General features: G+C 37.6%; 1 pseudogene across 1 annotated transcript; it reads right to left on the bottom strand.

Moving 5' to 3' along the window:
* Positions 1-2,260: 2,260 nt before the first annotated feature.
* LOC143598847 (LEAF RUST 10 DISEASE-RESISTANCE LOCUS RECEPTOR-LIKE PROTEIN KINASE-like 1.2 pseudogene) lies at positions 2,261-26,359 on the bottom strand (annotated as a pseudogene). The gene is made up of 3 exons (XR_013147195.1): positions 25,546-26,359; positions 3,929-4,231; positions 2,261-3,397 (listed from the first exon to the last, which is right to left on the bottom strand). The product of XR_013147195.1 is annotated as an LEAF RUST 10 DISEASE-RESISTANCE LOCUS RECEPTOR-LIKE PROTEIN KINASE-like 1.2 pseudogene (transcript).
* Positions 26,360-27,978: the final 1,619 nt, after the last annotated feature.

Here is a 27,978-nt window from a genome sequence, read left to right as displayed (position 1 = left end):
GGTTGGTGAGACGGTTGATATTCTCCGATAGAACTTGTACAATTAGTGCATTTCGAGATCTTAGCTTGGCATGAGTGCAAAAGTGATAGAGGCACTTAGGTTAAGCCTCGTCTGGATGAGCGAGAGTGTGGGTTTTGGGGGGTTGGGGCCTCATACATTATACATATAAGGATGGTTATGTGAGGGGCGGGGGGTTGGTTCCTTTAGAAAACCTTATTGGGCCTATTCTTTTATTTGATCAACCCCGGTGTTATATTGCGAAACGATCCGACTTAATAGGTTTCTATGTAATTGTTTTAGTATTTATCAGTTAGATATGTAAAGCATTATGTTTATCATGCTGGTATGTAATGTTCATGTATTTTATTAGTTCATTGAAAATAGTTTGTATTAGAGTTGCAATGTTTATGTATGCATAGTTCAAAGTATTATTTATTGAGTGATGTTTATAGTTGTTTATTTTATTGTTTACTTAGTTTGTTTGTAATAAGTCGGATCGGATAGCTTGAGCTACTTTCAATATTCCCTTCCATACCCTTACACTTGGCCCCATTACAACCCGTTTTAAGACCATCTTGATTTGTATTCATGTCAAATGAATTTACATAGGTGGAGATTTGATAACTGTACAAGCGTATGCGAGGAGAATTGATTAAATGTTAATTGTATGGATGATCACCAAGGAAAATTTAATGTGTAAATGTGTGTTATGTATAGGTAAAAACCGAAAGCATGTTAGGTTTGGTTAGAAATCTTCGTTTTAAATGGAACATCAAGTGAACTAGTGCACCCGATAAAATAAGGGAATAGGGCATGACTTGGGACCTTAACCGAACCGGAATTGTGGTAAGATTGGTGGCTACAAGTTGAAAATAATAAAAAAATTGTTGTTTGAGGGCAAGCAACGTGTAAGTGTGGGAATGTGACGGGTGGTCCATGGGACAACCCTTAAGTGGTTTAAGTTCGTTAATATTCATGCGTTTAATCTGTTTATTTTGTTGAATTAGATAACTACGTTTACTCATGTAATGGCAGGTATGAGAAGATAGAAGATGGAATTGCGAGAACGTGGGCGAAAACGGTGAAGAAAACGGACTTGGAACGAAGGAGTTATGGAGAAAACAAGATGAAACAAATTTGAAGCTACCGTAGCTTACGGTACCCACCGTAAACTACGGTGGGTGTTGGAGTAAAAAGCTGCCGTAAGGCAGTTTGTGGCCACCGTTGGCTTTTTAAAGCAACCGTAGTTTACGATGGACACATCGCTGCAATTCGTAACTGCCATATTAACATGTATTTTTTGACGGATTTTCATATCTTTATCACATCTTCTCATCTAGAGACGACCTAAGGGCGATTTTGAGAGATTATTGATCAATTGTGAGTGCGGTAACCATTAAACACTTGTTTTTCATTCGTATGACTATTATAATCGAAGGGATGACGAACCGGGTCATGCTTGGTTAAATTCCTTTGTGTTTTCCCTCGGATTGTAAGGTTTATCATGTTTGTTTGGTTAAATGTTTAGACAATTTTTGAGATAATATTTGATCTTATTGATTTCATTATTATGGTGTTTATGTATTGGTTGATAGATTGTTAGTTTATCGATTTTGTGTTCTAAACCGTCAATTCTTGGTTTTGTATGTAATCGAGATTAATCGGGAGGGATTTAGGGTTGGATAAACTAATTGGTTTTTGAGTGATCACCTTGCGTTGTATAATCCAAGTACTTGATCTTCAATTATCGCAATAGTTTACATAAACACGAACTTTGTCTATTGTTCATCTCAGTTAAAACATTCATGGAAACCTGAAACCGAGGGAAGACATATTTTCTCACATTGATTAAAACTCGTTTAATTATTTCAGTTATTTTCGTTAATCAAATCCAAACAACCAACTCCTTGAATTTACTTTTGCATTTAGTTTAATTTAGTGTAATTTTATAGCTACTCAGTAACGCACTTTCCACAAACTCCCTGTGTTCGATACCCGCTTATCGCTATCTAATAGTTGTAATTGGTTTATTTTTGAGTGAGTCTTCAACTTCACGTCAGAGTTGTAATTAGTTTTTTGTGTTATATTAACGAGAGTTAGTCATTTAATTCGTGTTTGATTATCGATCTGGTACTTGAGTATAAGAATAAAATCACTAACATTATTAACCCAAGGTATTCACTTTGACGTAGTTACAAGGGACTGGTGATCAGATTGGTGTCTTCCTCAAGTGTGATGTCCACTGTGACTCCTCTAGAATAAAACATAAGATGCATTCAATATTATTTCACTTGTAAATTGGTACACAAGATACCAACCAGTAACCAAAACAAATGAATAAATTAACCTATTACAAAAAGAACTTTATATACACCTCTATTCATAAACCTCCAAACTGCATTGTATTCATCACATAAGTATTATAACCAAACTGAATCCTAACAACATATCGCAACCAAAGAACTCAACCCAAATCACCCGCTAGAAGTCGAAATCGTGGACGTACTCCAAGCCACCGCCACCGAATCTGGCGACATATTTTGCGAATGATCCAACAAAGCCGCGTCATCACACGCACCATCCAACACATCTTGCTTGTTCTTACTACCATTCCCATTTTGAATCCTCACTAAACACTCCAACACTTCATCCATTGATGGTCTATCATCCCTATCATTTTGCAGGCATTGAAACGCAAGCTCCGCGACCCCATTAATCATCTTTCTAACCTCATAGTCGCTTTGATATCCGAGATGCGGATCCACAAGCTCATGAATCGCGTCATTTTGGATCTTGTTCATAGCCATGGTAGATAAGTTTATTTCATGTCGGTGTCGGGTAATATCCACCGCAGTCATTGATGATATAAGCTCGACTAGTACCACTCCAAAGCTATAAACATCACTTTTACTTGTTAACTGATAACATTCGTGGTACTCGGGGTCCACGTACCCTGGGGTACCTTGTGGTGCGGTGGAAACATGTGTCACATTATTTGGGAAAAGACGCGATAACCCAAAATCGGCTACTTTAACAGTGAAACTATCGTCTAATAAAATGTTGTTGGTTTTAACATCTCTATGGACAATATCTGAGGCATGAAGGTAGACCAATGCACTTGCGGTTTCTATAGCAATGTTCATTCTAGTGAGCCATTTTAGTGAACCGGGGCTCGATTTTTCTCCGTGGAGGTGGTCTGCAACGGTTCCATTTGGGATGTACTCGTACACAAGTAGTAGTTCGCGGCTATGGTGGGTGGTGCAACCGTAAAGGGACACCAGGTTTCGATGGCGTAAGCGAGCCAGAATTTGCACCTCGTTCATGAATTGTTCTACTCTTCGGTAGTTGTTTTCGTATAGGCGTTTAACGGCTACAACGCGACCGTCTTTCAGTTTCCCTGCACGTAAAGATTAAGTTATTGTTTTGTATGTACCGGTAGGGGCCTTTTCCATAACCTAAATGGTATAACTCAAATATATTGGGCTCAAAATCATAATAACTGATTTGTCATAAATTAACAAAACCATTTAGATCTAAGTTCATTACTTACCCTTTTACTACCGAAAAATTCAAGGCCAAGTGGCACAACCGAAAAACTGAAACTGAACCCAAACGAAAAACCAAAAAACGGAAACCGAACGGCTATCTAAAAGTCAAAACTAAATTTTCGTTTTCGGTTCGGTTTGAGCCTGACCCGTGCACACCCTTATGTATAGTGGGACGTTTGTTTCAGAACCTAGAAAACTGTTTAATGCATTTGCATATATTGTTTTAAATATGCACATGACAGTTATGTAACCGCCTCAGTTATGCACTATGCAGTGGTGTATTATGGAGTTTCGTAAAATTCATAGTTCACAACACATTACCATGTCTGAAACGAAGGATATATATATTAAGTAACCTGACTAATAAATCATATGCATACCTTGATAGACCGTACCGAAACCACCATCCCCGAGTTCATTTCTAGAGTCAAAATGACTTGTAGCTTTCTCGAGCTCTCGGTATTTAAAGACTTGGACACCATGATAGGTCCCATTCTTCTCAGGATCCGTCATTGACGATGCATACGATGATGATATGTTACGCGACTTATAAGATGAACCATAATAGCGTCTCTTCATATTGCGACGCCTCCAAACAAAGAACGCCACAATCATGAGGATAATCGCGAATCCAGCAAAACCGAAACCTATAAGAAGCTTCCGTTTCCAATTTATCTTCGAACCTGCATACATTGGAAAATTAATATGTTGTTACATGTAAATTCAAGAAATTAAAGAGGAAGATGGTTCACCAAGTTCTTGGCAGTTGCTACATTTTCACTCCAAAACAAAACCTTTTCTTAAAACATCATTAAAAGTTTCATACAACAGCTTATCAAGACTATCAACATGAACAGGTGTATGAACCGTTCTTTGACATGAAATTATAGAATAGTTATGTTTTATTAAGATTTCAGGATGAAAGACAGCAAAAGACGTAAGATGGGTGCTATTGGAAGCACAATCAACCGAATACTTCTCTTTCTTATAGGGAACCGAACAATTGTAAAAGAAGAACAGATCGGTTGACAAATCACTATAGCTAAAAGGGGTTTCATGGTCTTGGAGGCTAAAGTTAGTTAGAGGAGTTGGGCACTTATTGGATTCATTGAAAGCATCTTTGGTGACAAGAGTGAATGAAAAGTTGTTGTGGAATATGTCTTTAGTGACATAATCTTGGTTGGAGATTGTTATGATTGGATTAAGGTTTTTACATGTGATGTTGAATTGAGGTGATCCACATGAAGGTGGTTGGAGTTGTGGAATCCAAAAGGGGGAGGTTATGTTTGGTCCATTTCCACATGTTTGTGGGACACAAGTGGTTGAATTGGTGGGAAGTGATGAAGATTCAACTGTGAAGATGGAAAACATGATTATGATTAAGAATTTGAAGAGAAAATGAAGATCCATAGGACTATTGAGGAGAAGAAGATGAATTTAGAAATGGGAATTTGGGAGGGAAGTGCTTATATGTGATGTAATTTGTAAGGTTTTGATCTGGAGTCTTGTGAGTAAAGTCTTTGGGTTCATATAGAATTATAGTATTTGATAATTGATACTTTTGAATTGTTTGTAATCATGATTACATGTTTGAAAAAAGAGTTGATTAGAATGACTTTTGTATTATAACTGGTTTGTTTAACTCGATTTTTTTGTTTGATATACTGATAGTAACACCAAAGATTTTGATGTGAATTCAAGTAAAGTAAAACTAAGTGAGAATCCAACTATTGCGTTAGTAGAGGACATAAGTCATCATGTGCTAGATCGGGTGGTGAGGGATTTTCATAAGGTTTTCTCCTGAAAAGGTTTCGGTTTTAATTCTGGTAAGTGTATGTCACTTATTAAGGAGAAACCGACGATAAAAGGATTTGAACTAATACTACTTTTCTTTTAGAAAAAATTACAATTAATGTTTGCTTGTTTTTTCTCATTACTTAAATTACTTGTAATAAGAAACAAAATATCCAAGAGGTTTCCTTGTGTTTACAAAATATGTACATTTGGTGACACTTGTATGTTGGGGTTTGGTGAATGTTGACTTGGACCTAGTTTAAAATCATGAGTGGTGGGGTCCTCATCATTGTTTCAACCGAAAGCTTATTTTAACTAATGAAGATTGGTTGATGTAAAGACTGAATTTTTCCATGCCTTCACATTGTGGAAAAACATTACCATCACGCAAAAGAAAAAAAAAGAAAAAAAGAAAGAAAGAAAAAATAAATGATATTATATTATTTTAAATACAAAATAATATATTTAAAAGTTTATATATTTTTTAGCTATTTATATCAGGATTTTAAGTTGCTTTTAATTGTTATTAGTACAAATTAATATAGAGATACAACTTAGAAACATTTCAAAGAGAATATTGCATAATTAATTGTGTGGTTGTAAAATGTTTATTCTTATAATACGCATTATGATTTAGTGACTGAATATTGAATAAAAATTCTAAAATATCTTAAAATTACGTTTTAATTGTGATTGACATAACAAATTCGAAATATTAGTAAAGAGGATATGTGACGTGAGAATGGGGCCACCGATGGCACCTACTTTGACGCATTCAGCTTGCATTTATAAAATAATATTTTTATTATCTATTTTTCATTTCAATAATATATTAATAATTCAATATATACAATATCTGTGTGTCATCATGCTTATGCAGCAAGTGAGCATTTCAAATTTCATTTTCATATCCATTTTCATTGAGTATAGTGTCGTTTTCGTCTTTATGGTTTAACAAATAATACGAATTTAGTCTAAAACATTTAGTTTTTGCATATGGACCATCTATGTTTCCCGGTTTTTGCCAATTACATCAAAATCACCAACTTTGTTAAATTTAATTTTTAAGTCAGGGGCAGACATGTGTCACATGTCTTTTCAACTCTTTCTTTATTATAACACTTATTTCAGTGAACTGCGGTTTTCGTCCCGGTGGTTTGTCCAAATCTGCAGTTTAGTCCATTAGTTTCAAATTTGCAATTTTCTTTCTTTTTATTTGCAATTAAATCCGAATTACCAAATCTCGTTAAGTCTGGTCGTTAAACCCATCAGTGTGCCCTTCACGTGAGGGGCAGTTTTGTTCCTTCTTTTTCTTTTTTCCTTTTTCTCCAAATATACCTCAGCCTCTCACATGAGGGGGCTTGCAATTTATGACCGAGGTTTATTTGGGGAGAAAAACGACCAAAAAAATGGTCGTCACCTGAGGGGCACGCAGATGGGCTAACGACCAAACTTAACGAGGATAATAAATTCAGGTTTAATTGCAAGTGAAATGAAACCAGAATGACGAAAATTGCAAACTTGAAACTATTGGACTAAAAAGCATATTTGGATAAATTACAAGAACGAAAAACGCAGTTCACTGAAATAAGTATTATAATAAAGAAAGAGTGAAAAGACATGTCTACCCCTGAATTATCGATTAAATTTAACGGGGTTATTGATTTGGATGTCATTGGCAAGATTTGGGAAACGTAGATTGTCCATATGAAAAAAAAAATAAACTTTTTAAACTAAATTCGCATTAGTTATCAAACCACAAGGACAAAATTGACATTTTACTCAATTTCATATCTTAAAATTCAAAATTACACTAGAATCAATATCTTCTCTATCTTTATTTTATTTAAATAATAATTTTTTATACTTTAATTATTACATTTTTATCTTTTCTCCACTCACAACCACTTTCAAAACATATTAAAAAATCATATGGGTGAACAGTATTCTTTTAAATATATTGAAAAAGCATTGCATTTTCTCTCTCATCTACTCAAAGCATTCTAAACCTATTCCTCATTAAACTAAAAAAAAAACACTACAATTTTCTCTTTTGCTCAATTAAATAATATTTTTTACACATTTATCATTATAGTGTTCTAACTACTCTTCTCTAGAGGTGCACAAATCGGTTTTTTTTGAAAAAACCGGTTCGGTTATTAACCGGACCGGTTTTTTTTATCCAGAAAAAAACCGGTTCGGTTAATAACCGGACCGGTTATTAACCGGTTTTTGTCAATGAAAACTCAAACCGGCCAAACCGGTTTGGACCGGTTTAGAAACCGGTTAGAACCGGTTATTAAACCGGTTTTTTTTACAACCGGTTTTTAATAACCGGTCTAACCGGTTAACCGGTTTTTTTTTTTTTTTTTTTTTTTTTTTTTTTTTTTTTTTTTTTGCTTTAGGGTTTAGGGTTTCGTTGTTAGCATTCTTTGCTTGGAAGATTAAAAACACATAACTTTCATTTATAGCTTTTACATTAAAAATACAAACATTAAATCGTTATCGCATATTCGTAACTCAAAAATACAAACATTAAAGAATGCTTAGACACGATTACATTAACAAGTTGATGTTTGTTACTCATTTTCTTCGCTACCCGATCCCGAGCTATTCCTTAGGTAATCGTCGTACGCGGCTTCTTCATCGGTCATTGGTTGAGTGTGTCCTTGATTGACCTCGTCTTCATACAAGGCCGCCTCATACTCCATTTCCCCCTCGAGTGAGCGTTGATGTTGTGCCCTATCTAAAGAGTCCAAGTAATCCTTGTAGCAAATCGACATCTCTACAGCTGGTGGAGTGAGTCGAGTCCTCCTAATCGATATAACCCTGCCAGAAACAGAAAAAGCAGACTCCGAAGCTACCGTGGAAGCTTGGACCGTTAGTAAATCTTTGGCCATGGCGGCGAGGATCGGAAACTCATCCTCCTTACCTCTCCACCAAGCCAGCATATCAAGACTTCTAAATTCATCCGGAGTCATGTGTTTCACAAAGTTGGTACCACCATACCTTCCAAGTTCACTGCTTGGGGTGTTTACCCTTTGACGTTTACCGGCGTCTTCCCAAATCATGTAGTACATCCCCATTTCAAGGTCGGTTTGGGATTGGGATTGGGCAACAGCTCTTAACGAGTCATGAATTTGGGAAGACGACCCGTGTTTTGTAAGGTAAACATCATACATGTTTGCCAAGGTGGTGTTGAAAGCATTCTTTAAAGTTTGGTTATAATGGGGGTTTTGATCGTCGTTTAACTCTAGCTCATCACAAATTTTTTCTATTAAAGCTTCAACACCACCAACATTGATGCAAGGGTTTAACGCAGCCGCACAGGTCAAAACAGCGGGTAGTTGTTGAAAATATTTTCTAAATTTTTCTTTCATTTTTGCACCCATATCAAAATAAGGTGCACCCCTACAATGAATTTCAGTCAACTTTGTGCACATGACAGCAATTTTTGGTAAAGCAATGGGGCTTGTTGGATAGTAAACCCCGGATAAACTAGTTGTGCAAGATTTAAAAATTTGAAGAACCTCCGTAACGATCTCAATCAATAACCAGTTTCTAGGATCGTACGGTGCACATTTACCCCTATTTGACAAAATTTGATGAAACGCAATTAACGATTGTTTTTGTTGGATGGCTTTCTCAAACATTTCACAAGTCGAGTTCCATCTTGTTGGACAATCCCAATTAGGCCCCAACCATTGACAGTTAGCTTCTTCACAAAATTTTTTGTATCTTGAAAATGTTGAATTGTTGCTAAAAACATCTCGTAACATTCTTTTAAAATTGTTTCTTTGCGTTTCGATCACGTTTAACCCATCTTGCACGGCCAAGTTGATAATATGTGCAATGCATCGGCTATGAAAAAACGCTCCATCACAGATAGGTTTATACTTTAATTTTAAATGGCCAACCGCGGCCGTATTGTTGGACGCGTTATCAAACGATATTGAAAAGATTTTATCTTCAATCTTGTATTGTCGAATGACTTTATCCAAGAGTTTAAAAATATTTCTACCCGTGTGCGGGTAATCAAACAATTGAAACGCAACGGTTCGTTTCATCATTTGCCACGACCGGGGGTCAACCCAATGAGCCGTCACACAAATGTATGAGTCGGGCGAACCATTAGGTACCGACCACACATCCGTTGTTAAGTTCACACCAGTTTGTAAGTTTGAAAAGTATGAAATTAGTTCGGATTTAGCGTTTTTCCATGCTTTAAGACAATCTCTTCTAAGGGTCGAACGACTTACGTGTTGGTAGCGTGGTTGAACATACTTTTGCATCATCTCCGTGAATTGAGGGTTGTCGAAGTGGTTGAAAGGAAGTGATTGTTGAATCACAAAGTTGCCAAACTGTTGACGTACCGCTTCAAGGTCGTACGTAAACACCGTTCCTTGATTCGTCATCTCCGGCTGCGAACTACTTCCGGATTCGTCCTTCAAGACCTTGCAAGAGGGCTTTTCTACATGAGCTCTTAAACTGGAGTTTGCTTCTTTGTTATAAAACTTCAAACAATGTTTGCATCTAGCTTTTTGGGTTCCGTTAGACATTTCGCATAGGTCGAAATGTTGCCAAATATCTTGGTTTCGTTTCGTGGGGATGACCCGAACGACGGTTTCTCCCGTGTTCGAGGCACCCATGTTGACCGATGAAGCAGCACTTTGGGAGGCCATGATAATCGACTACGAATTAAGAGTGGTATACTCGAGTATGAAATAAACGACTACGAAAGAAGAGCGTTTGGAGTTGTATAATCGCGTATGAAATAAACGTTTAGAGCGTTTGGAGTTGTATAATCAAGTGTGATCTAACCAATACCCAACCTAAACTATATATAGATGTTTGTGGGGGTAAAATGGTAAAAAAACAAAAAAAAAACGGCTAAAAAACGGTCAAAAAAAAAAAAAAACGGCTATAAAGCCGTTTGGTAACGTTCGAAAACCGGTTTAACCGGTTAACCGGTTATTAAAAAACCGGTTAACCGGTTTTTTTTATAACGGTAATAAACCGGTTATTTTAAAAACCGGTTAACCGGTTTTTTAATAACCGGTTATTAAAAAAAACCGGTTATAAAAAAAACCGGTTATAAAACCGGTTTTGGCTCCAAAACGTATAACCGATACGTAAACCGGTTACGTAAACCGGTCAAACCGGTTTTTAAAAAAACCGGTTTTTAAAAAACCGGTTTCCGGTTGAACCGGCCAAACCGGTTCCGTAACCGGTTTTTTTGAACACCTCTACTCTTCTCACACCCAATTTAACAAATATTAGAAAAATAAATATGGGTAAACTTTGTTTCCCCAAATTTAAAGAAAAAAAACACTACATTTTTTTCTCCACCCTATAATTTACACTCACAACTACTCAAAATCCCATTTTATAATTACCAACTTCACCCACATTTTTTTGAAGGATAGAATGATAATGCTCTCACAACACCCTAAACAACTCCCTTTTTGTGACAATCGTCAATTTCAGGTTAACTCCGTTAACTCAACCCGGTCAATTCAAACTTAAGATCATTGAATCTATAACGCACACCTCATTACATTTAAACTAGGGTTTAAATGACGCTTAACACTTACTACATGTGTAGTCTTTCGGGAATTGCACCGTAACGCAAACGAGTTGACGCAAACAATTGGTGAATAAACGAAAAACGTCAAAACAATAATTATGTGATAACTATGTGTTAGACTTATATGTTATGTGGTAACACTCTTATAAACATTAACTTAATGTGCTTGAACTAGTTAATTAAGCTAGAAAAGTAACATTTGAAAGTTAAGGGACCAAAGTGTATTATATTATTATTATTAATATTAACCTAAACCCTAAACTCTCTCCTCTCTTCCTCCCAAACCCGACGGCAGCCTCAAGACCCCCCCCCCCTTGCGATCGGCCCTCATACACACACATACAATCAAGATTGTTCAAGTTTGATTGAAGATTAAGGTGCTAGGAAGGTATAAACAACTATCATATGTATCCTCTATGCTTAATTTCGATTTTTAATGGGTTAATTATAAACCCTAGGTCCGATTTTTATAGGTGATTGTGTTCATGTGTCTTGTTTTGATTGAAAGATGTATTGATTGTTGAATTGATAGCTAGTATTGGTGTTATTGCATGTTAATCGTTTGTTTCTTGATTTTGAGTTCAAGTAAAACCCTAATCAAGTATGTAATGTGTAATTGATGTGCATGGATAGTGATTATGGTGTCTATAATGTCATATGAATGAATTGTGGTCTATAGAGGGTTAATATATTGAGTTTGGATGCAAACAGTTTCTGGACAGATTGTGTTGCTGATGTTCAATTGACTGTAACGGGGTGTAAATTTGAAAATTGGTTGAGATTATTGATACTACAGTAAACTAAGATGAGTCTAGTTTCTAAAGAATGTAAATTTGCAATTTTTGGACGTGTAAAAGTTAACCTTTATGATTTTACAAAAACGTTGTGCAAAGCTGAGTTGTTAGACCTGCTGTTAGGTTGTTTTGTAAATGTTATATCTTATGAACTACGAGACCAATTGGGTTGGTTCCACTTCTGGAAGTTGACTTGTTGAGTTAGGAACCTAACCCAAGTAGTCTTGCATTTGTTGGATTTTTCGTTTAACGGGAATTTCAAATAACATTCTGTTGCGTATGAATTTGACTGTTATGAGTTTTCTGTAATGTTTTGATCATTGTGAGAAACATATGTGGAATAAAAATAAAATAAAATATTTTCTGGAAACCTAATACATGTATGCTTTTGTGATGATTTTTGGTAAATTAATTGAGATGCTATGATCGGTGGAATAGACTAGTTTTACAAGTAGAATTCTGTCATTAAGAAACTAGTTGCTGAATTTTGTAAAAGTTGCATGAAACATGGTAATTGCTAATTAATTGTCGTGTTTTGACCAAATTGCCCTTGCGGAAGTAATTGCTAGTGATGTACATTATTAATACATGACACGTAAATAATTGCTCACACATGTAATGTATCACAAATGTACCTGTTAAAGCCACACACGATTCACAAACGAAACACGAAACATATTGTGTGCATAGGTATTATGTGCCGAGTCTAGAGACTCGATAATAGTTCCGACACTTAGAAAAATCTCTTTGTTGTTTTAGAACGCTAGAGAGAGTTTTTCTGTGACGCGCATCCTTTGGTGATTTATTTTGAGAATTCTTCGCAAACAGTGAGTTCACTTACCCCTCTAAACTATTTTCAAACGCTTTTCACTTGGGGAGATAACATATTCCGAAAACGCATTTAAGATTTTGTTAATATAAATTATATATCACTTGTAAAGACTAAGTGGCAAACGCAATAACTAAAGTCCTTCGTTCACATCGAACCGTTTAGTATTGGATAATAGCGAGTCATTGTTGAGTAGTACTACTGGGTTTGACAAACCCCACCCAACGCTAAACTCGACTGGAGGTCGAGTGGGTGTAACTTGGCTAAACACATACCATGGTCGGGATAGACCTGGTGGCAAGGCAAATGATAAACAGTCAGCTTCGGTGTCTAACACTTAGTAATACTTGTTTTATAGGCTAGCTACCTATAGATATATAATTGACATAACACTATCTGGTAACGCAAAACGCTGAACGCAAAACGCTGAACGCAAACGCTAAACGCTTTATTTTATATAAACTTGTGAACTCACCAACCTCGTGTTGACACTTTTATTATGTTATTCTCAGGTAGCCGAGGCGGGCGCGCGGTATAGGATCATGCATTGTTTGAAACGCTTTTGTTTATGCAACCTGATTTTAAGCTGTTATTATGGGGTTTTGAGTCGTCCTGCGTGACGCAACTTTTATCTTTTGGTTTTTTTTTACGCTTCCGCACTTATTTTCATTTAAACGTTTTTATGGTTTGATTATAACTAATGATTCCGAACCTGTTAGTTCACACCCTCTGACGGTAAAACTCCGTTAGTGGATTTTGAGGGTGTGACAGATTGGTATCAGAGCCATTGGTTATAGCGAACTAGAAATTGCATGCATACTAGACTATAACCGCGACGACCCATTAGTTATAATGATACGCACTGTATAAGTTTGTGTAGTCTTTGTTATCTTATCTCTTTACCTCTTCCACTCATACGCGCGCATACACGGCTTACCTGTAGGGATGTCGACGCCACCATCATCATCGTCCGATCAGATGACTCATGCTCATGGGAAGGAGCCGCAGCTACCTACCTCATCGCCACCCCGTGTAGTCCCGGAACTCGAAGCTCCCGCACCGAAGAGGTACCGCTTATCCGGAGGCATGTACGAAAACGAAGTTAGCTGGGATTGGTACCCTAATATGATCAGACGTATGGTCTATCGCGAACAAGTTCCCCCGCTACCTCACCCGAACCATCCTGCTTACCCCAACACCCTACCACCCATAACCGAACCTGTAGAGCGTGTGCTTGCAGCTGTTGTTTCTTGCATAGAGCGTGATGTTGGTTACATGCGCTATACGAGAGCGAACGTTTCCGGACTGTTAAAAGATGGAACCGACACTAAGGAGGAAATTGCCCGCATGACAGCGGCCATGAAGGAAATGCAAGAGGCTAGTTATCAACAGATGAAGATTATGAGAAAGAGGCAAGCCGAGATGATAGACTTGTAAGAGCAACTCCAAGTAGCAAGGACTCGAACCGAGATAGCTTTTGAGCGTTGCGATGTCTTACAAATGCAAATTGCTCAGAACGCAGCCGAACCTGAGGCAGAGCCTGAAGAGGAACCCGAAGAAGATATCGAAGAGGAGCCTGAGGAGGATCCCGAGGAAGATCCCGAGGAGGAACCTGAAGAAGAACCGGAGGAAGAACCGGCTGAGGAGGAGGCACACTCAGAGGTGTCCTCAGATGATGACATCTAGTGATGATAACACCTAGATGGAGGGGTTGTCTCCATCCAAACTATTATTTTCTATGATTTTAAGGATTGGTTTTAAATACTTTGTAGCGAATACAATGGTTTTAATCATGAATTATTATTTGGATTAATATATGGTTGTGATGTGATGTTTGATTCTTATTTCTTTCTTACCTATCTTTTTATTACATGTATGGTGTGTTGCATATGAAAGAAAAATTCATGTTTAACATTTTATGTTGTGATTCTAGGAAATGGCAGGAAGAAACGCTGGACACGGACGTGGTAACATCAACTTGACTACAGCAGAACTCCAAACTCTGCTGAACGACCATGCGGCGGCCGCTCTAGCCGCACAGGTTCAGAACCAAGCTGGAGGTCCAATTGGAACGTGTACCTTCAAGAATTACCTTGACTGCAAGCCCAGTTCGTTTAAGGGCACCGAGGGAGCTATAGGCTTCCTGCGTTGGGCTGAGAAGGCCGAATCGGCGTTTGAAATGTGTAATTGTCCCCCTGCCAGTAGAGTCAAATTTGCTGCTGGAACGCTTGAAGATTCTGCTCTCACTTGGTGGAATTCGAACGTACAGATTCTTGGATTGGAACTGGCTAACGCGATGAACTGGGAGGAGTTCAAGAACATGATGCGAGAAGAGTACTGTCCGAGAGAGGAGATTGCAAAGTTGGAGTCAGAGTTTTGGTCATTGAAGATGGTGGGTTCAGAAATCGAGGCCTACACTACCCGTTCTCACGAGTTGGCCGTGATGTGTCCACGGATGGTAGAACCACCGAGTAAGAGGATTGAAATGTATATTGATGGGTTAGCACCGCAAATTCAGGGCATGGTGACGTCTTCCAGACCAGCCACGATTCAACAAGCGATTCGGTTAGCTCACAAACTAACGGATCAAGCAGTGACCCAAGGTGCGCTACCACCTAGGGGTTCAACCACTAAAGCACGTGACAACCCGAACACTGACAACAACAGCAACAACAACCCGAGCAGCGGAAAGAGAAAGTTTGACAATACCAGATCCTCATCCTCGAACCCCCCACAGTAGCAACACTACCGAAAGCCCGAATTCACCCGGAGCTTCAACAATCAGGGTCACAACAACAATAACAACGGTAGCGGGCAGGGTTCGAGCGGCTATGCTGGGAAATATCCGAAGTGCAACAGGTGCAACTATCATCATGCTGGGCCATGTGACCGCGTCAAGTGTCAGAGATGCGGAAAGATGGGTCACCAGGCAAAGGAATGTAGAGGAGACCTTGCGGCAAAGGGTGCTCCTAAACCACCTATGACGACTAAGGGATGTTTTGAGTGTGGTCAAGAGGGCCATTTTAAGAAAGACTGCCCTAAGCTGAAACAGAACGACAACAATGGAGGTAATGGAAGTGGCAGTGGTGGTGGAAACAATGGTAAAGGAAGAGCTTTTGTTATTGGGTCGGGTCAAGCCCGCAATGATCCGTACGTGGTGACTGGTAAGTTCCCTGTGAACGATTGTTTTGCTTCTGTATTGTTTGACACGGGAGCTGATAGGAGTTTTGTGTCGAAAGACTTTAGTCAACTCTTAGACCTAACTCCAACCCCGTTAGATGCTAAGTTTCCTGTTGAATTAGCTGACGGTAAGACTATAGTAACGACTCATGTACTTGCGGGATGTAAGTTAAAACTGTCAGGTAATGTTTTTGATATCGACCTTATTCCTTTTACGCTTAGTAGTTTCGATGTCGTGGTCGGCATGGACTGGTTATCCGAGAATCGAGCGGAGATTATATGTCACGACAAGATAGTCCACATTACTACCCCTTCCAGCGAGATCATTTCGATCCGAGGTGAGAGAAGCGGCATGACCACCAGCGTCATTACCCTCATGAAGGCGCAGAAGTATCTACGAAAGGGTCATCTGGCAATTTTGGCGCATATTGTTGAGAAACCCGCGGAGGAGAAGCGAATTTAAGATATACCGATTGTGCGAGATTTTCCGGAAGTTTTCCCGGAGGATTTGCCTGGACTCCCTCCTATTCGTCAAGTCGAATTCCAAATCGAGTTGACACCCGGTGCAGCACCCATAGCACGAGCCCCGTATCGGCTCGCACCGGCGGAGCTTCAGGAACTGTCCACTCAGTTACAAGATTTGTTGGATAAGGGTTTTATCCGACCTAGCTCATCGCCATGGGGAGCCCCTGTCTTATTTGTCAGAAAGAAGGACGGGACTTTCCGCATGTGCATCGACTACCGGGAGTTGAACAAGGTGACGGTCAAGAACCGTTATCCTTTACCCCGAATTGATGATCTGTTTGACCAGCTTCAAGGATCGAGTTTTTACTCGAAGATCGATCTGCGGTCTGGTTACCATCAATTAAGAGTGCGCGAGGAAGATATTCCAAAGACGGATTTCAGAACACGTGGTCACTACGAGTTTTCGGTTATGCCTTTTGGCTTAACCAACGCACCAGCCGTATTCATGGATCTCATGAATCGAGTATGCAAGGAGTACATCGACAAGTTTGTGATTGTGTTTATGGACGATATCCTGGTCTATTCCAAGGACAAGGCAGACCATGAAGAACACTTGAGGATAATTCTAGAATTACTAAAGAAGGAACAACTGTACGCTAAACTCTCGAAATGCGAATTTTGGCTTCGCGAGGTTCACTTTTTAGGACATGTGATCAACGAGAATGGTATCCATGTCGACCCCGGTAAGGTAGAGGCCATCAAAAACTGGGAAGCACCTAAGACTCCGACTGAGGTGTGGCAATTCCTAGGGCTAGCCGGCTACTACCGGCGTTTCATCGAAGGATTTTCAAAGATTGCCCAACCCCTCACCGCTTTGACTCACAAGGGTACGAAGTACAATTGGGGAGACGCGCAAGAATCCGCTTTTCAACTATTGAAAACCAAACTCTGTAGCGCCCCTATTTTAGCCCTCCCCGAGAGAACAGAGAATTTCAAGGTGCATTGTGACGCATCGATACAAGGTCTCGGTTGTGTGCTGATGCAACTCGAGAAGGTTATAGCTTATGCCTCTCGACAACTACGGGTTCACGAGAAGAACTACACGACCCATGATTTGGAACTCGGAGCTGTGGTGTTTGCCCTTAAGATATGGAGGCATTACTTGTACGGTACCAAGTTTACCATTTACACCGACCACAAGAGTCTCCAACATATCTACGATCAGAAGGAGCTGAACATGCGACAGCGTCGTTGGGTCGAGCTGCTTAAGGATTATGATTGTGCCATCAAGTACCACCCTGGCAAGGCCAATGTAGTGGCCGACGCTCTCAGCAGAAAAGAAACAGATAAACCCAGGCGAGTGCGAGCATTGCAACTCACGATCATGCCAACTTACCCGATCAGATTCGCGATGCGCAACTCGAAGCTTTGAAGGATGATAATCTTCCATCAGAACTCATGCGGGCATGAACAAGCAACTTGAAACCAAATCGGACGGGGTCCGATATTTTGAGAACCGGATTTGGGTTCCACGGTACGGAGAGTTGAGAACTCTGGTGATGGACGAAGCACACAAGTCCCGATATTCTATCCACCCTGGCTCAGATAAAATGTAACATGACTTAAAGGCACTTTACTGGTGGCCGAACATGAAAGCCGACATTGCCACCTACGTGAGCAAATTTTACCACTGATCGTTGACCGGTTGACTAAGTCGGCACACTTCTTAGCGATTAAGGAATCGGACAAAATGGAAAGAATGACTCGCGTCTACATGAAAGAAGTGGTGTCTAGCCACGGAGTGCCTGTCTCAATCATTTCTGATCGAGATTCCCGTTTCACTTTGCACTTTTGGAAGTCACTGCAAAGCGCACTAGGCACCCGTCTTGATATGAGCACAGCATACCATCCTCAGACGGATGGGCAAAGTGAACGAACTATTCAGACCTTAGAGGACATGTTGCGTGCATGTGTGTTGGATTTCGGAAAAAGTTGGGAACCTCACTTACCTTTGGTAGAGTTTTCGTATAATAACAACTACCACGCAAGTATTAAAGCAGCGCCGTTTGAAGCGCTGTATGGACGAAAGTGTCGATCACCTCTCTGCTGGGCAGAGGTGGGTGACAGCCAAATCACTGGTCCAGAACTGGTACTCGAAACCTCGGAAAAGATTGTTCAAATCCGAAACCGCATGGCAGCAGCACGAGATCGTCAAAAGAGTTACGCCGACAAGCGCCGAAAACCTCTCGAATTTCAAGTGAACAATCAAGTGTTACTCAAGGTCTCACCTTGGAAAGGTGTGGTTCGCTTTGGGAAGCGAAACAAACTCAACCCACGATACGTTGGTCCTTATCGGATAACTGAACGCATTGGTCCGGTGGCGTACCGACTGGACCTACCAACAGAACTCAGTGGCGTACACAACGTATTCCACGTATCCAATTTGAAGAAATGCCTATCTGATGAAACCCAAGTAGTCCCTTTGGACGAACTGCAAGTTGATGAACAGCTACGCTTCATTGAAGAACCAGTTGAAGTTTTGGATTGGGAAACCAAAACACTCAAGCACAGCAAAATTCCAATCGTTAAGGTCCGTTGGAACTCAAGACGTGGACCGGAGTTCACGTGGGAACGCGAGGATCAAATGATGAAAAAGTATCCTCACCTTTTTGAAGGGCTGACCAAACACAGAAAACCGCGAAACCCGACAAACCGTCAGATGTCACCGGAGGTATGAATTAAATTTCGGGACGAAATTTCTTTCTACTAGGGGATGATATAACAAACTGAAAATTTTTTTCTTACTTTTTCAAACACTCATCACGACTTGACTCAAATTTTCGGGACGAAAATTCTTTAACATGGGAATGATGTGACAATCGTCAATTTCAGGTTAACTCCGTTAACTCAACCCCGTCAATTCAAACTTAAGATCATTGAATCTATAACGCACACCTCATTACATTTAAACTAGGGTTTAAATGACGCTTAACACTTACTACAAGTGTAGTCTTTCGGGAATTGCACCGTAACGCAAACGAGTTGACGCAAACAATTGGTGAATAAACGAAACACGTCAAAACAATAATTATGTGATAACTATGTGTTAGACTTATGTGTTATATGATAACACTCTTATAAACATTAACTTAATGTGCTAGAACAAGTTAATTAAGCTAGAAAAGTAACATTTGTAAGTTAAGGGACCAAAGTGTATTATATTATTATTATTAATATTAACCTAAACCCTAAACTCTCTCCTCTCTTCCTCCCAAACCCGACGGCAGCCTCTAGACCCCCCCCCCTTGCGATCGGCCCTCATACACACACATACAATCAAGATTGTTCAAGTTTGATTGAAGATTAAGGTGCTAGGAAGGTATAAACAACTATCCTATGTATCCTCTATGCTTAATTTCGATTTTTAATGGGTTAATTATAAACCCTATGTCCGATTTTTATAGGTGATTGTGTTCATGTGTCTTGTTTTGATTGAAAGATGTATTGATTGTTGAATTGATAGCTAGTATTGGTGTTATTGCATGTTAATCGTTTGTTTCTTGATTTTGAGTTCAAGTAAAACCCTAATCAAGTATGTAATGTGTAATTGATGTGCATGGATAGTGATTATGGTGTCTATAATGTCATATGAATGAATTGTGGTCTATAGAGGGTTAATATATTGAGTTTGGATGCAAACAGTTTCTGGACAGATTGTGTTGCTGATGTTCAATTGACTGTAACGGGGTGTAAATGTGAAAATTGGTTGAGATTATTGATACTACAGTAAACTAGGATGAGTCTAGTTTCTAAAGAATGTAAATTTGCAATTTTTGGACGTGTAAAAGTTAACCTTTATGATTTTACAAAAACGTTGTGCAAAGCTGAGTTGTTAGACCTGCTGTTAGGTTGTTTTGTAAATGTTATATCTCATGAACTACGAGACCAATTGGGTTGGTTCCACTTCTGGAAGTTGACTTGTTGAGTTAGGAACCTAACCCAAGTGGTCTTGCATTTGTTGGATTTTTCGTTTAACGGGAATTTCAAATAACATTCTGTTGCGTATGAATTTGACTGTTATGAGTTTTCTGTAATGTTTTGATCATTGTGAGAAACATATGTGGAATAAAAATAAAATAAAATATTTTCTGGAAACCTAATACATGTATGCTTTTGTGATGATTTTTGGTAAATTAATTGAGATGCTATGATCGGTGGAATAGACTAGTTTTACAAGTAGAATTCTGTCATTAAGAAACTAGTTGCTGAATTTTGTAAAAGTTGCATGAAACATGGTAATTGCTAATTAATTGTCGTGTTTTGACCAAATTGCCTTGCGGGGAGTAATTGCTAGTGATGTACATTATTAATACATGACACGTAAATAATTGCTCACACATGTAATGTATCACAAATGTACCTGTTAAAGCCACACACGATTCACAAACGAAACACGAAACATATTGTGTGCATAGGTATTATGTGCCGAGTCTAGAGACTCGATAATAGTTCCGACACTTAGAAAAATCTCTTTGTTGTTTTAGAACGCTAGAGAGAGTTTTTCTGTGACGCGCATCCTTTGGTGATTTATTTTGAGAATTCTTCGCAAACAGTGAGTTCACTTACCCCTCTAAACTATTTTCAAACGCTTTTCACTTGGGGAGATAACATATTCCGAAAACGCATTTAAGATTTTGTTAATATAAATTATATATCACTTGTAAAGACTAAGTGGCAAACGCAATAACTAAAGTCCTTCGTTCACATCGAACCGTTTAGTATTGGATAATAGCGAGTCATTGTTGAGTAGTACTACTGGGTTTGACAAACCCCACCCAACGCTAAACTCGACTGGAGGTCGAGTGGGTGTAACTTGGCTAAACACATACCATGGTCGGGATAGACCTGGTGGCAAGGCAAATGATAAACAGTCAGCTTCGGTGTCGAACACTTAGTTATACTTGTTTTATAGGCTAGCTACCTATAGATATATAATTGACATAACACTATCTGGTAACGCAAAACGCTGAACGCAAAACGCTGAACGCTTTATTTTATATAAACTTGTGAACTCACCAACCTCGTGTTGACACTTTTAGTATGTTATTCTCAGGTAGCCGAGGCGGGCGCGCGGTATAGGATCATGCATTGTTTGAAACGCTTTTGTTTATGCAACCTGATTTTAAGTTGTTATTATGGGGTTTTGAGTCGTCCTGCGTGACGCAACTTTTATCTTTTGGTTTTTTTTAACGCTTCCGCACTTATTTTCATTTAAACGTTTTTATGGTTTGATTATAACTAATGATTCCGATCCTGTTAGTTCACACCCACTGACGGTAAAACTCCGTTAGTGGATTTTGAGGGTGTGACACTTTTAATAATTTCTCTCACAAAATTAGATGAATTGGATGTGAATGTTTTAATATATTTTTAAATAGTTATATTCATTTCAAATGACAATTTTTATAAGGGATAATTCTCAAAATAGGCTTTTTGAAGAGAGAGCATTAAAATAGGCTAAAAAATTTTCAAGTTCCAAAAATAAACCGATGAAAACCAACGCTGACGTGAGATTAGGTTTCTCACCGATGGATTTCGGCCTCCAATATTTGACTGACACGTGTAAAGCATCTGACGTAATCCGATTGTTTTGTAATCAAATCTATCTTCGCCAATAACTTTGGTCTGAAAATCATCTTCGTTGAAATTTGTGTTTTTTTGAAATTCGTCTGACCAGACGAATTTCACATGAATTTCGTCTGATTTGTCTTCAGAGATGAAATTCAAAACTACATGCAAAAAACATCATCTTCATTTTCATCATCTTCATCTTCGTCAAATCCTTCATCCGCCGCCACCCATCTCCTTCCCCAGCGAACTCCAAGGGTGGCGGCGGCTCGCCGGAAAAGGTTGAGCTCGTTGAGTTCGTCGTGGAATGAGATGGGTGGCGGCGGAGGGAGGATGTGAAGAAGAGAAGATGATGATGGTGTTTTTTGCATGTTTGTTTGAACTTCATGTCAGTAGAAGAAATTCACGTGAAATTCGTCTAGTTAAACGAATTTTAAAAAACACGAATTTCATATCAAAATAATCTAGACAGATAAATTTGAAAGTAAAACCATCGAATTATGTCAATCACTTTACACGTGTCAACGATTTAGTGGTGGGCGAAACCGTCGGCGCGAAACCAAATGCGTCGACGCCGAAGTTTTGGATGGCTTATTTTTGGAAATCTTTCAAAAATTGGATTATTTTTGGAACCTCTTTCAAAATTGCGGATTCTCAAAATTCCTCGTATCATATATTAAAACTAAATCTTAATCTTAAATATATATAAATGAAACATCTTTAAATTCTTTTAAACTAACAGATTGCTTATTTGTAAATAAAGACTTCTCATACATATGAACCAAATTCAGGGGTATATGTCTCACCAAACCCATGTATATCCAAACAGGTTATAACATCTTAAATTAAATATTAATCTCACCAAATATTTAATATGAAAATACTATAAAATAAGTATACACTAAAAAATAGAATCCGATTTTTTTTAAATATTATTTATAATTAAGAAACAATTTTATAGTTAAAAAAATAAGCAGGTCATGGCTCTTAACAAACACAGATAGCATTTAAACCGGGTTATAACATCTCATTTATTTGTGAAACCCTAAATATATTATTAACTTCTTTAAAATTAAATAAATTTAACATAAAAATATATCAATATTAAAAACGAATAATGTAAAACAGTCCCGTAATACTAGGGATAAAAGATAGTGTGTGTGTGTGTGTGTGTGTGTGTGTGTGTGTGAGTGTGTATATATATATAGGGGATGGATCTTGCGAGAAGTGATATTACAGCGAAAGTGCGAGAAGTTAATGTGTAACTCCATTAATCCCTAATTTTTCACTCCCTTGCTTATGATGTAGCCTACATGTATGTAGGTTGGTTGTATTTATGTCTTAATACACATTCAAAGCTAACTATACACATACAAATGTACCGAGCCACATTGAAACCTACGTACCTACACACATACAAACATACATACACATATATAAACATAGGTACCTACACACGTACATACGCACCTACACACGTACATACGCACCTACACAACACACCTACACATAAGAAATGAAATGAAATTAGGGATTAATTGAGTTACACCTTCATTTCTCGCTGTAAAAAAACTTCTAAAATGATCCAATACTAAAAATAAGTAGTTTCATAGAAAGACTAGGAATAAATCATAGCCATTGGATCATGTTAATCAATGGTTGAGATTTAAAATTACCAATAACCGACATAGTTTCATAGAATTGTTCTTTCACCATCATTTGTAATGCTAAATGTCAAAAAATTGTTGGTTCTTATCATTCCTAAGAAACTCCTTATTGTTATTTGAACCATATATATATATATATATATATATATATATATATATATATATATATATATATATATATATATATTATTCTAGTATAATAGTAAAAAGATAATAAATAATAATTTGAACTTATTATTTAAGTGAAAAACGAGACTAGTCGTTTTACATCTAAAGACTATTTAGGTAACTTACAAAATACCATTTAAAATAATACTTGGTATGTCGCATTTAAATTCCGGCGGTAGCTAGGAATCCCAAAATCTAATTAGGCAATCCCTAATATCTTTTAGGAAACGAAAATCCCAAACTAAGCGGGTACCAATAGTTGAGTTACAAATATGATATTTATGATATATAACTTTATAACCAGATATCGGTTAAAGCATTCCCAACCCATTCCCTACCATATATCCATATATATCATATAATTACACTAAAAATCACTGTATTTTCTCTCTCCTGTTTAACTAAATAATACTTTTTATATCTTTATCATTATCTTTTCTCTCTCTTTCACTCACAACCATTTTTAGAAAATATTAAAATATTATACGATATGAACAGTGAAACCCCAAATTTAATTTTCCCATATGATATTTTCTCTAACCTCTACTCACAACCACTTATAACCATATCATATAATTTACAAAACCCCTTCACATAGGCTGAGAATGCTCTAAAGAATGCTAACCTATCAGTTATGCTTTACTGGTATTATATGATGATTCAGTTTATTATGACTTAGATAACCATGAACCATAATTAGCCATGAAATGTTTGGGCATGACTAAAAAAAACAAAACATTGTAATTGGGCCTAAAAGAAGTTAAAAAGTTTGGGTTTGAAAATATTTTACCACTTAAGAAATCGATATTAGACATTTGGGCTTGGACATACATAAAGGCAGAGGTCGGGTCATTTCACTCGGTTGTTTACTAAATCATGAACCGGTTCAGTCTTGTTGGTTTGGAAAATATGTATTAACCAACACGATCAACTTATTTCAGTTTTCAAAAAGAAATTTAAATAGCCCCATCTGCCCATCAGATCAATTAAAACGTGTAACCACAACCATAACGAAGAAGAGAGTGAATGAAGCATTGACCTGTTTAACTGAAATGTGTGGTTATATGAATAGTCAAAGGAAGTGACGTACCATGAAGTTTCATAAACGAAAAACAGACAAAGACTTTTGACTTTTGATGTTGTTGAATATTCAATTACAAATTTAATTTGAATTAGTTTTGGTGAATGTGACCGAAAATGAGACTACAACTTCTATCGTTCATACGTGATCAGTATAAAAAAAAACACTTCATTGGTGGTTTTTTTGGATTTTTACATGGTATTTAAAATTGAGCTGGACCAGGACCAATATGTTGATATTTAGGAGAGTATGATTTAAAAAAAAACAGAATATTTTAAATCTACTAAAATTATCATAAGCATATATAACCATTGACTATATTTTTCTTTATCTTAAAACGACAAATATTAAATCTACACTAATGTCTATAAATGTTTTCATGGTGTAAACCGAGATCCCTAAGAATTCCGTAAGCCACCAAATCAATTTCACAAACTGATTGTTCTGGAGGGTGGTGTTACCGAGCAATCATTGACTAACCGGCTCCAAAACCAGTGTTCTTCAACCAGTTAACGAAACCGGCTTTCCATGGAAAATCTCAATACCAAAAGGCTTACAGTGTTGTCACGGATCAACCCGAATCTATATGAAGGAGACGAACAGACTAGAACCCTTATTCACTTAAACCTTTTGATCATTGACTATATTTATGAATTTACTATTCAGAATTAACAAAACGATTGACTAGGTGTATGAGTTTTTTCTTTTGTTTTTTTATGAACGGCAACAGATCTATGTATTTAAAATAAAAGTCTAACATTGAGCAGGGGTAAAAGGGGAACTTAAGAAATGTAATGAAGGTACCTTTACAGTCGTTCCTGGTGATGGTTCCGTCGGAGCAAAAACATATGAACCCCCTGGTATCGTGCTGACCGCACCGACCGTCAGACTGTTCACACTTCTCACAATGATCATCGTCCACGCTTACCCATTCTAGCTCGAATCCTCTTTGCAAGAGGCCCGTCAGCCCCCTCGAAAGATCAAGTAAATTACCCATGCCCATGGGGTCCTTGAACACAGTTGTTATGACTTCCTCAGAGCATGAGTACTGGTCCCAATCCGTTGCCTCTGTAGTGTCATTCATGACTTGAACAAACGACTTTCTTTCATTGTTACCCAAGCACGGTAACTCGGTCGCAAAAGAAGGAAATCCAGTGCAATTGAAATGGAAGCTTATATTAACCGTAGACATCATGGGCACGAGAGGCAAGGTTCCTAAGGTAATGTTATTGGGCACCCTAGGGCAGTTGTTGGGGCGTTGGTCAACCAGGGCGGAGAGGATGATGGTTTTGTATAGGTAGTGGTATCTTATATTCCGAACGATGTAATAATTGCCGCTCAAATTAAACATGGGAACACCCGGATCACCACCGACGGTGGAGCAATTAATTCCGAAGCCTTGATAACCGCAGAAGTGGGAGTTGAGTTCATTGTCTATCCTCCAAAAGGGGTAGCTGATATTGACACCATTGCATATGGATGAAGGGCAAGTGGGGTAAGCTTGATCACTAGATTGTGCAGAGACGGCGATGAAGAAGATGGAGAAGAGGAGAAGGAGGGAGAGGAGGTGGTGAGACATGATTATGGAAATGTTGAAAGAACATGTCCACACGTCCATTGTATTTATGTTATATATAACACAAAACCAAATTCACGTCTTTGACTTTGAATTACTCTTTTTTAGTGTTTTCACTACAAACTATTATTATTAAAGTACTGTTTACAATTGTTATTGTTAATAATAAATAAATAAACTTATATTTACAATCCCCTGAAAAATGTATATTCCAAATCACATGCTAACACAAATGTCTCCGAACCTACTCGTAAGCTGTTCGTGGTTAGGTTAGGTAATGCCAAGTCGAGCTTAAAGTGACTCAAGTTATCTAACTAAAATATAACACATGGCCTAACTGACACATCCTCTAAGCTTACTATTAAATAGACTGAAACCTAGATTCACTATGCACCTTGTAGCATGCAAGACTACAAGCCTTTTGATTGTTAATCGACTATATGTAATGTTGAAATATTAAATGCATCTTTCAGTTATATATAAACATATTATATATTGTTGTTTTCCTCTATATGTTTGGTTATCTTAATTTTTTTTGTCGTTCCTTTGTGTTTTATGTATGTTACGTTGACTCGTTGAGGACCAATTGGGTTTAAGGAAATTGCTGGATTATTATTTGCTACCGGACTCAAGGCAAAGCCCATGGTTTCTATGTGCATCCCGTGTGGTGCATATGTGAGAAATAGAGAGGAGCGTGCCTCGATAAATGAGTCTATATACACTACATATAACACAAAAATATCACCGGTCCTAGTCGTAAGTTATTCGACTTTAACTCACAATAAGGTCGAGGAAAGCTTATTATATAATTTAGAACCACTTGTCACCCACCTTCATGAAATTATTATTAATTCTGGTAATTTATATACGTTAAAATAACGATCAACCGCATTGAATGTTAATAACACATACGATAATTTGACCGATCACAAGAAAACCAAAATTAGAAATTAAATATATAGATTTATAAATATAAATCTAATATAAAAAAGTATGCCAAGTTATAATTATATAAACATGTTATATAAATATTTAATCCCATAAGTTATTATGTAATAACCAAATGACTTAAGCTCACTTTCTCGATCTAAATTTAAAATTATATATAAGGCTTTACGCCCGTGTTGACCTAAACAATGGTATAAAAAAAAGTAGAAATGGATAAATAGTTTAACCCACACTTAATTGATATATTTAAACCTAATAAAAATAAGACAAAAAAACTAGCGGCAGTTCAATTTGGGATTTGGGAACGAGAAAGAAGATTGAATGTCGTCAGCAACCCAATACGACCTAAACCTGATATATCTGAACCGAACAAAACAACAAAATATGAATATAGAGAGTCTAATGAGTCCAGAAATTCACATATGTGCTTGTAATAAATATTATTGTATGCTAAATTAATAAAAATAACTAAATATTATATTATCTTATATACATATTGACGTTTTATTGTCGAGAGTAAAGTTAGGAACATGGAACATGAGATTTATAATGAGACAAAACTCAAGGGACATGGATATTTCAAGAAATTTTTGGTTATATCCTTTAAAAATCTTCTGAAAATTATATTTGTGTGGTGCTTCTTTTAGAATTAGAATAATCGAGTTTCAAATAATGTGTGTATCCTTGTGTCGCAGGTGGAGTTAGAGAGGTTG

Source organism: Bidens hawaiensis, unplaced genomic scaffold, assembly GCF_021521415.1.
Source record: "Bidens hawaiensis isolate Kalapana, Puna unplaced genomic scaffold, B.hawaiensis_p1.1 tig00050935_1, whole genome shotgun sequence".
NCBI lineage: Eukaryota > Viridiplantae > Streptophyta > Magnoliopsida > Asterales > Asteraceae > Bidens > Bidens hawaiensis.
Note: the sequence above shows the minus strand (reverse complement) of the source record. Positions and strands in the feature narration are given on the sequence as shown.